This window comes from Ascidiella aspersa, chromosome 7 (genome assembly GCF_963924565.1).
Source record: "Ascidiella aspersa chromosome 7, kaAscAspe10.2, whole genome shotgun sequence".
NCBI lineage: Eukaryota > Metazoa > Chordata > Ascidiacea > Phlebobranchia > Ascidiidae > Ascidiella > Ascidiella aspersa.
In genome coordinates, this window is record NC_139453.1 from 983160 (window position 1) to 996558 (window position 13399).

Sequence of the window (13399 nt, forward strand, 5' to 3'; positions counted from 1 at the left end):
TGATTCATTCCTTTCTTTAGTCACACAAATTGAAGAATTAGCAACAACATTACTGATTAAAATCTTGCATTACCGAACATTTATTCATTTTGTTTTTGTTCTGCTGTAGTGTTATGAGAACTAGCTCAGGAAGTGATTTTACATCTGGAAACTAACTACTTAATAACAAAAAAACATTCATAAAACATCTTTCCTTACTATTTTTTTAGAAATATTAGTAAAAAAACAGATAAAATGCCTATATTAATAATACAGCAAAACATCAAAAAAATAAAATGTGAATATTTCAAAAATCTGATGTGCTAATAAAAGAAGGGCATTTTCAGAATCAGTGTTGAAAACACATAAAGACTCAATCTTTCACATATCGTTTAAAATTTGCTGTAGACCAGTGTAATTCACCTCTTGCTTGAAAAGCCACTCCTCCAGATTGATCGGAGATTTCATTTCGGGTTTTTGAGGTTCCAGCTCCTAAGTTAAAAAACAAATAGTTTCCTTTAGATCAAGTGGTTCCAACTTGGGGATCATCAACCCCCAAAGGGTAAATTTGTTGATTTTAGAAGGGAAAATTAGATTCAGAAGGGCTAGATCTCAGTTGTAAGCACACATATATGTGTGTACATATGTTTCATTGTATTATGATATGATACTGGCGATCCCCTTCGTTATGAAGCTGCTTGTACTAACAGATTGAGCAAGCATTGGCGTATGGTTGTTTCTCGACTGGTTCCCTTCTGAGCCTGCATAGCTCAGTTGGTAGAGCGACGGTCCCGGCTTGACCGGAGGTCGTGAGTTCGAACCTCACTGCAGGCTAGTTGTTTTTCTGGTCTGCTCTGCTTGCATCATTGATCGACAGATTCGGTGAGTCTGCAATGGCTTTTCGGTGTACTAATAATACGTAAGCCGTTATCGTTGGTCAAAAAGCAGCTTCAGAAGGGCTAGATCTCAGTTGTAAGCACACATATATGTGTGTACATATGTTTCATTGTATTATGATATGATACTGGCGATCCCCTTCGTTATGAAGCTGCTTGTACTAACAGATTGAGCAAGCATTGGCGTATGGTTGTTTCTCGACTCGTTCCCTTCTGAGCCTGCATAGCTCAGTTGGTAGAGCGACGGTCCCGGCTTGACCGGAGGTCGTGAGTTCGAACCTCACTGCAGGCTAGTTGTTTTTCTGGTCTGCTCTGCTTGCATCATTGATCGACAGATTCGGTGAGTCTGCAATGGCTTTTCGGTGTACTAATAATACGTAAGCCGTTATCGTTGGTCAAAAAGCAGCTTCAGAAGGGCTAGATCTCAGTTGTAAGCACACATATATGTGTGTACATATGTTTCATTGTATTATGATATGATACTGGCGATCCCCTTCGTTATGAAGCTGCTTGTACTAACAGATTGAGCAAGCATTGGCGTATGGTTGTTTCTCGACTCGTTCCCTTCTGAGCCTGCATAGCTCAGTTGGTAGAGCGACGGTCCCGGCTTGACCGGAGGTCGTGAGTTCGAACCTCACTGCAGGCTAGTTGTTTTTCTGGTCTGCTCTGCTTGCATCATTGATCGACAGATTCGGTGAGTCTGCAATGGCTTTTCGGTGTAGGGAAAATTAGATTTTGTTTATTTTATTTGGTTAGGTTGCGCTAAAATAAATAAATGTTTCATGAGCCACAAAGCCAATGTGCTTTTACTGTTGAAACTTTAAAGTAGAATGATCTGCATTACATTGTCAGTTTTTATTCCAATTAATTTAACAGCACTTAAAATCAAAGAGGTGCTTAAATGTGTTTAATTAACCAAAATGTTGTATAATCAATTCGGTTTTCTTTGGCTAAGCGTTGATTTGGCGTTTGTCAGGTTGAATTGTCAGTTGGGTAATATTGGGGAGAGTAATATTATATCGCAAGGCCACCATATTGATTTTAGTGCAGCTGTCCAATATAGCTTGAGAGCCAGACTACAGAAAATATATTTTGTATAGCATTGTGAAATTTTCAATTTTCACCAGAAGGGCAACACCATGAACATCAAAATAGACATGATGCACTCAGTGTGCTACAGACAACTGCTAAAAATTAGAGGCTGATTTGTTATCGCAAAGCTTAATGTTTATTTTTTTTAATGTTTTCACATTTTTTATATGTTGTTGTTATGCATTGGTAATACAGACATTACTTTCATTCACCCTGAAGAAGGCAACTTGTATAGGCCGTCAAAACTTTGAAGAACAAATAAAATTACCAGAGGATTATTTTTGATTAATTTTATGCCTTATTGCAGTGGTTCTTAACCTTTTTTAGCCGTGCCCCACTTTGGTAATTTTCTCATGCCTTGGGCCCTGCGAAAAGCAATACGGCATTTTCAATTATATATTATTAAGCAAACTTGAAAACAGTAAAGCGTGTTGTCGATCACGCTTATTGAGTTTAATTGGTTGAATTAGCGCTAAGCTAAACTGTAAATTCAGGGGGGCTTTCGCATTGGGCACACAACAAATTACTCAGGCTCGACACATTGATTTTTATCAAGCTAAAATTGATAAACGCGTTGTAAGGGTATTTACTCCACGGTTGTAGAGCTGTGATGTCCAGTGCACATAAAAATATCAAGCGAAAAAATTAAACATTGCGTTATCGTATATAAAATATGGATAACAAAATAGTTCGAACAGGGGATAACGTTTATTGTTTATCTATAAGTTAGCAAAATTGCAATTAAATAGGGCCATTATACCTTGATATGAAAACATGCATTGGCAATCAAAGAGACTTTGGGCTAAAACATAGCCAACAAAAGTAGAAAAACAAGAATTTGAGCACAGGGCAAACATTTTTTGCAGTTTTAATGTTAAACATGGCAAAAACAGAGTTTGTACAGCGCTGTAGGAGGGTGTACAACCCAAACAAAACTATCAGAATTATTGCAAAATAATTAAATATTAACAGAGCTCGCGTCCCCCTAACAATTGACCCCGGTTAAGAACCTCTGCCTTAGAGCTTCGCAGTATTTGCTAATTTAATTTTGTATATAAATCCAATTAAAAAATGTATAAAGATGAGTTGAAATTTTGAAAACCAATAATTAGGAAAAGTTAGCAACTTCATGTCAAAATATAAGTAGACGAATAACTTACTGTCTGTTTGCGACATCCTTGGCTTTTTGTTAAACTTTTATAATCTGATGTTATTCGAAGGTTTTACCAAACTATAATTCCTTGCTTAAATCTGTAAATATAAATAATGCTAAAATTAGTCAATAAATATGCTAACTGACAAAAAAATATAGTTTAAAATAAAATTAATTTCCAAAATAACAAATTATTTTAATATTATATTACTTTAAAAGTTTTTTAACAATATATTTTTTTAACGAATGTACAAAAACTGAACAATATAAATAACATTTTGTTATGCTATGCAATAACCGCAAACAAGAATAAATTTCAAATCCTCTCGTAATGTCAGACAACTCCAGATTACTTATCACAGCTACAATAACCTCTCCATCTAGCTGGCTGTAACATTACTGACATATCCAAGCATAGTTGTTAACCTTTAACAAAGCTAGCTTACACCACCAGCACATTTCAGTTGCAGCCTAAAAGCTGGATGCTGAGTAAAACAAACAGTAGCTGACTAGTTGTGAGACTGGAACTGTATCACACCAAGACTTGCACCAATTTAACCACACTTTGGCAAACTAGGTGTAATCAATATTTTAGTAAAGAACAAATATATAAAAGAACAATTTATTAATTGATAAGAAGAACAATTATTTCAGTAAAACAGAAACTATATATTACAATTAGGGCAAAATTTGACTAAAATAAAAAATATGCATTACAAGAGAGAAAAAAAATAACATTTATTAAAAAAAATTCTCCTGGAAGAACAATTTTAATATTGATATAATGCCTGGCAGCAACAGCACATTCATTGAAACTAAAAGACACATTCCATAAAAACATGCTTTAGTAACCCATGTGCTTGCCGGAAATAACAACTATATATTAATTAAAATTAGGAGTTAAATGTTAATCTGACATTACACCAAGACGCATATCATAAAAACAATGCTCTGGTATAACTCGGATCAATTTGAAGCATGTTGTGAACATAAGAGGTTAAACAATGTTATTTAATAAAATATAGTTTCTTTTATAAAAACAATCTATCACTAATCTGAAAGGAAGCAGTGGTTTTATATAACTATTGGTAGATGCGTTATTATTAAAAGATAAAACAATATGTTTTACACAACTTGGGATATTTTTAAACAGAAATTTTAAATGAAACAAACCTGTTTTTTTCTGAAATAAAACGATCTATACCTGTATCTGCAACCCAAAAATTTATGCCTAACAAACCAAAAAATTATACTAATTTGTTTTAATGTGAAAGGCATGTTATCTTCCCTACATCACAGTTTATTACGAATAAAACCTATACACCAAAACGTAATTTATCAAAACGTATTATATATAACATTGTGCAAAGGTCAAGTGGTTAGAAATGCTGACTATACAACAACTCTAGGCTCAGTGAGCATCCACGGTGCTTTAAGTTTCACATCATTAGAGTTGTAATGACATGACTTAATTCACCGTTTTTAAATGATTGACTTGACTTAAACTATTTTGGACAAATGGCTAGGGTTGAAATGAAGTCTTTTTATCAAGCAATGTTTTTATAAAATTAGAATATTCATCTGAATTTTTGCACAGAAAACAATTTTCTGGTTATATGAATCGTTGATGTTATATTTTGCTTACTATATCACTTATAATCGGACAAATTCATCAGTTTAATAATTTGAAGTTTTATTTTTATGACAAGGACTTGACTTGCTTTAATTATGAATAACTTAAGCAACCCATGACTTGGACTGGGACTTAAATAAAAAAAACTGGGACTTGAGTCATATCAAAATGACTTGTTACAACATTGCACATCACAGATACAAAGCAAATCCAGCAAGGCAAAGTCTGTATTTACCTTTGCCATAAATTACATCACAAAGCACACAACGGTGAAATGGTTGGACGTTAAACTTTTCCCAGAATCACAGTACCAGGAACCTGTTATTAAGTTTGTTGTTCACATTTCAGCCAATAAATTTGTGTCATGTGACGAATGTGAACCAATAGGAATATGTGGGTGTTGTTTCTTGTTCTCCGACAAACGCAGACGTAAACTTGCTTCGATGGAACAATAAACCACCTCTCTACTGCCACACATACCACACCCTGTTGTATCACTATTTGTGGATTGCATTAAAACACGATTAACAGATTCACTTAAAAGCATTTCAACACTTTTTATATTACACCAACATGAAATAAATTCATTTTTTTATTTTGTAAGCTCATTCTATTCCAGTTAAATCAAATTCGTATTCATCTTTGAAATAAAACTAGAAGATAAATATTGTTTGTAATCTGTTTTAATGCACAATGCGAATATAAAGTTGTGTGAAACAAGCTTTTTAATTTAAAAAGAACAATGTACTATATATTTGAAGAACCATGAAAAAATAATAAAGATTTTAGTTAAAAAACAAGTTTTTTAAATACGAAAACGAGCTATTTACAACTCCAGTTTATAAAACACAAATGAAACACAACTATTATAATTAGAGCTTAATTGAAATATAAAATACACAGATTTTTACACAAAAATTGCCATGACATATAAAGGTTAGAAATGGCATAAAATGTGAGAAAATTTAAAATGCTACAAAAACATAAAACACACATTGATCAACAAGACAAGAAAAATGAGTTGCTATTCTAAACTTGCAATACAACTTTAGTAAAAAAACAAAAAAATTTGCAAATTCAGGGATGAGAAATTGATCAAGATACTCTATTCAATCAAATAATCAGGATTGCTAAATTGCAAATGATGTTTTTTGAACAACATTCAAGACACATGCTCACATCTAACTCTTCTTCACTCAAAACATTTCTACGGCATAAACTGTAAGGACTTGGCTTGCCCAAACATTTTCAGTTTTAGCGCTTGTTATCCAAAATACGACAAATCAGAAAAAAATGAAACCAGTGTTGTTGACAATTTTTTGATTTAGACATTATAGAATAAAACAGTTACAGATGTATACAGTACAAAGTTTAAAAAAAAAGTAAGTTTGTCCTGCACTGGTATAGAGTTTAGGTTAAAGCAAAGCACAACAACTGATGTAATTTAGGTTAGACATAAAACATTCAGTAAACACAAATAATAATAAATACACAATGAAAATATATATACAGTATATAAAACGTTTTTACCAAGCATAGTATAATAAAAAATCTCCTCTGAAAATTATTTCTCCAGCGTTTCAACATCCTTAACAATTCAACAGATAAATAAAAACAAAAAAATATATTTTTTTTTGTTAGACATAGGTATATAATTTTAGCAATTGGTGTTGGTAGGGTAACAAACTCTAATCTATTACTATTCCTACAGCTGGGATTCAAAGTATTTTGGGGGGGTAGTGCTTAATAATTTCTGTTTAAACCTTATCTAACAAACATATAACAACTGAAAGACTTGTCAGCCTATAATGGTGAAACTCACTTACGTATCCTAACCTTTACTGTGTACTATCTGACTCTACTAATTTATTTCAAAGTGCATATTGTCAAATTGATAGGTGTGTTCTAGATTCGAAAAATCAGCATAACTTTGCTTTCAATGAATACAGTTCACAACAGCACAACAGTTGTAAGTATTTCAACCATATTGTGTCTAGTTGAGTTTTTCCTCCAGTCACGTTAAACTATATAACACAAGAGCGACTGCGTTGGGGATTAGATATATGTCATGCAGACTAAATTTGCCAGATCGGCAGAGCAGGAAAACGGTTGAATGTTTAACAATTTACCAGGCGAACATGCTATGATTACAAGCACAAACAGATATCCGTCGCTGTTACAATGTCAACAACTTAGTTTACACTTAATTTCAACCTCTGCTTTTATGTTTATTCTAAGACGCTTTGTAGTAATAAAGACAGGACAAATACTAACAATTGCTGTATGGTTCATTATATTTTGGTTCAATCACTAAAACCATTATGTGAAGCAAAAATGTCTAAACATCCCTTAATAATATTAATGCACTGATAACTGAATATAATTTGGCTTTATAAGTGTCTCTGGTTTCATTACAACAAAAGGCAAAATCTAGAGCAAGGATGACCAACCTTTTAGAAGAAAGGGCTGCATTGCCACTTTAGAAATTTCGATGGGCCGCAAAACCTATTAAATTAAAGGGGTGACTTCATAAGCTACGTCATATTGTGACGTCATAAAACAACACCCTCTCTTTGAGAGTGAACTCGTGAGCAGAAATTCAAGTAAATCTCTAACTTATAAAAATTGAACGTGCATGCCGTGTCATGCCATGGTACAACACTTAGGCTGATATATTTCCTTAAAACAGTCAGCAAAACACATCTTGCTAACAATGATGGGCGCACAAGAGTTTGATGGATGTTAAAGTTCGACATTAGACTCGATAATAGTTTCAGAAAAGACATAAGATTAGGCCTACATCAAATACTGCGCGTTGTACACGTTTTGATGATAGTCGAAACAATTGTTTTGAATAAAGGCCACTTGGAATTGAAAATTTGCGGTGGGCCGCCCGTGGACATCAGGCGGGCCGCAGGTTGGACATCCCTGATCTGAAGTATTTAATATCATACGTTTATAAGCAGGTGAAATAACGGCCCTTGTCTAGAATCCTACAACATTTATTTTTACAGTAAAGAAACGAGTTGTCAAAGTTAAAATTGCAAGGAACAAATAAATATGTCAAAAGGAATAAAAAATATTAACTCACCCAAAAGTTAACTCTCCCCCTAATACAACTTTTGTTAGCAAAATAAACCCCTGGTAGAATTCTAGACCAGCGCCGAAATACGTAATGTGGCGACAACAGATAAGTTTCAACTTGGCGACCAAGTTTTACATTTGCCACAAATAAAGCTAAGGTGCAAAGCAAGCTTACAGAGATGCACACCTTACGTTTCTTCATATATTGCATTCATCTCGGTAACCCTGCTATAACCAACAGTTGTTGATTTTGTGAATGTTGCGATTATTGCTGAACAATACTACGTTCAATGGTGGATCCCCTTAAGGTGCTTCCCGAACACCGCTATCTAGTAACTTTTGGTTTCGAGTGGAATAAGTTACTTTTCCCACTAAAAACATCGGACAACATATACCTCAGCTTTTGTTGTAATTTATATTTATTCACTGGGTTTCCACATAATTTTAGGTTTTTTGTGTGGATTGTAATTACGGTAAAAGCCGTGCTCTAAAATATGACAGAAAATAGTCCTTTTAAATATTCCACGCTTGACTGCAAATCTTTATGACCTTCATTGTCGTCCGGAATTTTTGCAAAATCTTTCAATTTTGTTCGTTTGTTGTTGACTGATAAACTGCACTGCTATAAACTTAAGTTGTTAAAGTGCTGGAAAACTATTGGAATATGTTTGTGACAACTATTTATTGTTCTCTGAATATGTTTGTGATTTGTGGCAACTGTGAGAGCACTTGAACTGAGGATGCCCGAAATTGTTGCTAACTTGGTAAGCTTTGTTGTTATCCTAAATATTTTTTTAGCCTGTAATAGTAGATTATAGTTGTTCTGCTACTAAATTATAGAATCCACACGTGTATATTTGTGATCTAGTCCTGCTGAAGCAATAGAATGGTTTCCACCACTAGAGGCGTTGCGTGAGTCAAATGAACAGTTGCGAGCGCCTATCTTTTGCAATGGTTATTTGTTGTTTTTAATTACGTATTTTAACACTTTGTTTTTGTAGAATCTATTGTGAAGCTAATTATTCGTTTTAAGTTAACTTTAATTAATATCTATAATCACTTTTTATTCGCAATTTCTTTAAATACTGGTAGCGAGAAGTTGTTAAACATAAAATAAGCATTTTTATGAGGAAATACTGTAGTTTTTTGTGGTACTGCTGTTTTTTAACCTATAACTTTGCCTTTTGCAAGTTGTTTCATTCACACTTTTTACCAGGCATTTTTAATTCTAAAATAGATCTTCTGTATGGTATTCTAAACAACATTGTATTGCTTGTGCACTTAAAATTTTCACCAGATATTTTGTTTGTACTCAACATTAATTTAACACCTTTTAATACAAGATACCTCACATCTTAGGAAAATATTCGAGTGATCCACATCCTTTTAAAACAACTAACTATTTATACTGTTATGAAATAGGTGTAATTTTGTAAATGTTATCTTATTATAGCCTTTCTTCCAAGTGACCCCGTGTAGTTTTACAAAAGTTGAATAAATATAGCCTGGAGCCCTAGAGCAGACACTATCATGCAAGCTTGTGCATTTGGCTGAAAAATCAGTCACTTGCTGCATTTCAAAGAATATTTTAGCTACAGAACTGAAATCTTACATCTTGACAAAGAAAACGTATATTTGTGGAACAACGCCAGCACAATGAAATAAGTTTTTCAGTTTCCAATGTTACAAACAAGTCACAACTGCAGTGAATCATATCATTCTTCAAATAGTAGTCAAATCTCTAGAATAATATTGTACTGATTTTAATATGAAATTTAGTAGAATGTTTTTTACTTGTGGTTTTGCAAGCATCAATTTAGTTCGCAGCGGTTAGATCAACTGTATAAATTTGTTTCATTTCGTATCATACAAAAATTAAATGCAAATTATGAAGTTTAATAAAACAAGCAAAACTATTTACTTTTTGTTAGGTGTGATTGTGAACTGTAGTATATGACATCAAGAACATGATTAAAAGTGTTTTTTTAATGCAGGCTTGTTTGAATCTTCCCTCGTAGAAATTATATTTCCAGATTAGTCTGTTTTGATTCCAAACCTATAAAAAAGGTATAAATAATTTTTATAAGATAATGATTATTATTTATTTCAACTAATTTTAAACACTGTTAAAGAATTCCACAACTTAATAAAAATGCATATAACATACTAAATTAATCAGCGAGCACTAGAGGTAGAAAATAAACTTTTACCTGTTAGATCACTTGGAAAGCAGCATCTGCTTAAATTGTATTCCAGTACCAGTTTCTTTAGTTCCATAAATTGTTAAGGGAGAGAATGCATAGCAGGTTTAATATTACCAAACAAGTATTTTCTAAAAGTTTACACAAAATTCTCACTAACTTCAGAAAATTATAAACAACATTATTAGTAAAAATTGACCAATATATCTAACTTCATTATGGTAAATCCTTTCACTTGGTAAATGCATGTTAGTTTAATGCACTTTCTGGATCAATAACTAGAAGCTTACCCCAAAACATACCACAGCCACCTTGCCAAAAAAATTTCTCGTGAAAGATTTTCTGAGTGTGACAACAAGCTAAAATCGTGAAATAACTTAAATAACAATCCAGTCTTTAATTCGGGGAATGGAAAGGGCGTAAATTACAACAATTTATAGCCAGGACAGTTTGATGACTGGAAAAAGCAATACGCACATACTTGTATTTGCGATAAAAATAAAAGATGGTCTGATAGTGACTACAGGGATAAACTTATCAGTTAAACCGGTCAAAATGTCGCAAACGGCCCTAATAACTGAATTATCGACCAAATAGTGCCAGTCTCAGACTTATCGCCATTGTAAAAAACTGCGACTTCATCTGAGTCGGTCCGCGCGACCCCTAGTGGTGGAAACCATTCCATTGTGAAAAGTATAGCAAGGGCACCCGCGAAATTTTTACAACCTTTGAAAAGTGCACCTCAAAAAAAATTAGGTCACTCATAACCTAACCGCAGGCAGATTTTCTAGCCTTGTCTTACACTAGTATCCTGATTAGGCCAACTTATTTCTGTAATGGCTTTTCCGAAGGCGTCCGGTATATTGTTGTTCTACTTTATGTATTTATTTGAAGTTTGTCAAACGCGCTTGATCAAAGTTTTGTTTCTCTGTATTGTTCCTGTCGTTTTTTGCGAGTTGAATGATGCGTTGTGACGTCATAGTGGTGTGTTGTGTTTGCTGTTGTATATTTCAACAGGTGAGACATGACCACCGTGCTATCTGACTCCACTAAATCGAAACTAAACAAACTGTCATAGCATTTCAAAGTGCATACTGTCAGGTTTCTTATAGATTTATTGTACATTCACATAATTTAGCATATTTCGCTTTCAATAAAAGAGCTTACAGCGCAGTAAAAACACGTGTTGCCAGTAAGGAGCGCATCGTTTACTGTCGGGTTTTATCCAGCAGTAGCGTGACACTATATAGAACAAGAGCGACTGCGATGGGGATTAATTGAGTCGAAATGCCGGCTGGATTTGCCAGAAAGGCCACGAAAGGAAACGATTATCGAGGTGAAATATTTAACACTTTACCAGGCGAACACGCTATAATTACAAGCACAAACAGACATGCGTCGTTCTTCTACACTGTTCTGCCACTGTTGGCATTACCGTCGCAGTTTAAAACTGTCCGCAGCCAAAATAAAGCGAATAGTTTAAGTATTTTATTTCCTGTAAGAAAATTACCGTTATAGCGGTGTATACCAGGGGTGTTCAAATGATTTCTGCCATGCTCCACCACAGTCAAACCTGACATGATGATCCACCAAATACAAAACATATTGGACACACTTTCATTTTTATGGTGCGTTATTTATGTAAATGTACCCTACAACATATTGATAACTTTGTAAAAGTCAAAAGTGAAGTGTGCTGCAGCACCAAGATTGTTTCAGTGAGAAAAATGATGAGTTGGTTTAGACCAGGGGTCGGCAACCTTTTTCTAGTCGCGGGTCCACACCAAACTCAGAAAGGTCTTTGTGGGCCGCCCAAAAAGTCAACTGAGAATTGTGTTATTAAAGTGTTAGAACAACTTTTAATCAGGCAGAACTTGGATCTTTTTTTTCTCTTAAAATCGTGTTTAATTACATTTAAGGCGGCAGTAAAGTGTTGGCGCAAAGCGCGAAAAAGGGCGTTTGTTATGTTTAAAATTCGAGCCTAAACGTCGTCATCCATACTACTAATGAAAAGTATAATAAAAGTAGTTTGCGATAATTTTATTGGTTAATCTTGTTTAGTTTTTGTTAACCTTTTTAAGTGAGGGCACACCTGGCGAGCAAAGCGAGCTTGATTTTTTTAGGTGTACCAGCATTTCTTTTGAATTTCTTGTAAGTTTTAATAACATTGCCAAAAATAAAAAAATGTTAAAAAATATATGACCAATATTTTTGAATAAGTTTTCCGTTAACGGAAACGAAGTGCCGAACTAGTTCAAAAGACGGCATCAAAACGTAAACAAGTCTACATTAGAAGATCCGTACAAATCGTTGAAAAAATCCGGAACCGGATCGCGATCCGCCATTTGAACATGACCGGCGTATACCATGACCTATCCACTTCACTGATTGGCTGCGTTGCTTTTATAAGTCAAAACGACTTTTCATCCTTTCAGGCGAATTAAACAGCAGCAATAATTGCGATAAAATCTTTGTTATGTACTTTGATTGGGAATTAAATTGCGACTTGATGTTAAATGCGGTTTCGTCGGTCCGTAGCGTGTTTGCTTGTACCGGCGCTTTGAAATGCTAGTTTACCTCTCGCATTACAATGATGCCAGTTTTTCAATCCTAGCTTCGTTGATGTGGAATATTTATCGCCTAATAAATAACTTCTTCGAAACAATGTTAAATGACTTCTAGCGTGGGAAAATAAACTTTTGCTGATTTCCTGGTATGACGACAATAATCAATCGGTTTAAAGAAAAAAAATGCCTTAAAATAAATAATTTTCCCTAGACTTGATTTGTGATGTACGTTCTTATCTTCATTTAAAAAAAGGTATTAACACTTGTGAGGCCTAATTGTGAACGAAGAGTCGAAACATCAAGAAAGTTGCAAAACCTAATCTAAAAATAATCTCAATTAAAAGAAATTACGACCAGGCCACAACCTGTCAGTTGATGGCGCTGGTGAGAAAAAGCTAAGAAAGTTAGAATTTTTCGTCAAATATTTGCCCATTTTATGCACCGACCTAAACAGCATTAGTTGCTGGTTTTGCTACTGCCTAATTCTAAATTTTTTTATGTGTCGGATCCACCTCACTATTTTAGTCAACTACCTAGTACCTATAAGTGCTTTGGGGATGCAATTTAGCTTGTAAAACCTGAAACTATGGCAATTAGTTGGACACTGCGGCTTATGGGGAGTTCTACAAATAGTAGCCGATAAATTCGCTGGTTTAAGGAATCGTTGCAAGTGTGCATGTATGGATGGTGGGGAACCCCCTGTACCACAACTCTAGGTAACCACATAAATGCAAAATACAAGGTTTAAAGAGTTCAGACGAAACTAAAGTGTTGGCTGCAAGTATTTATGTTGC

The 13399-nt window shown here is 34.2% G+C and overlaps 3 non-coding genes across 3 annotated transcripts; all 3 read left to right on the forward strand.

The window, feature by feature from the left end:
- Window positions 1-738: 738 nt before the first annotated feature.
- Trnaa-ggc (transfer RNA alanine (anticodon GGC)) lies at window positions 739-813 on the forward strand. Its single transcript has one exon. It is a non-coding gene; the product is annotated as a tRNA-Ala (tRNA).
- A 279-nt stretch (window positions 814-1092) lies between these two features.
- Trnaa-ggc (transfer RNA alanine (anticodon GGC)) lies at window positions 1093-1167 on the forward strand. The gene has a single exon. It is a non-coding gene; the product is annotated as a tRNA-Ala (tRNA).
- Window positions 1168-1446: 279 nt separating this feature from the next.
- Trnaa-ggc (transfer RNA alanine (anticodon GGC)) lies at window positions 1447-1521 on the forward strand. The gene has a single exon. It is a non-coding gene; the product is annotated as a tRNA-Ala (tRNA).
- Window positions 1522-13399: the final 11878 nt, after the last annotated feature.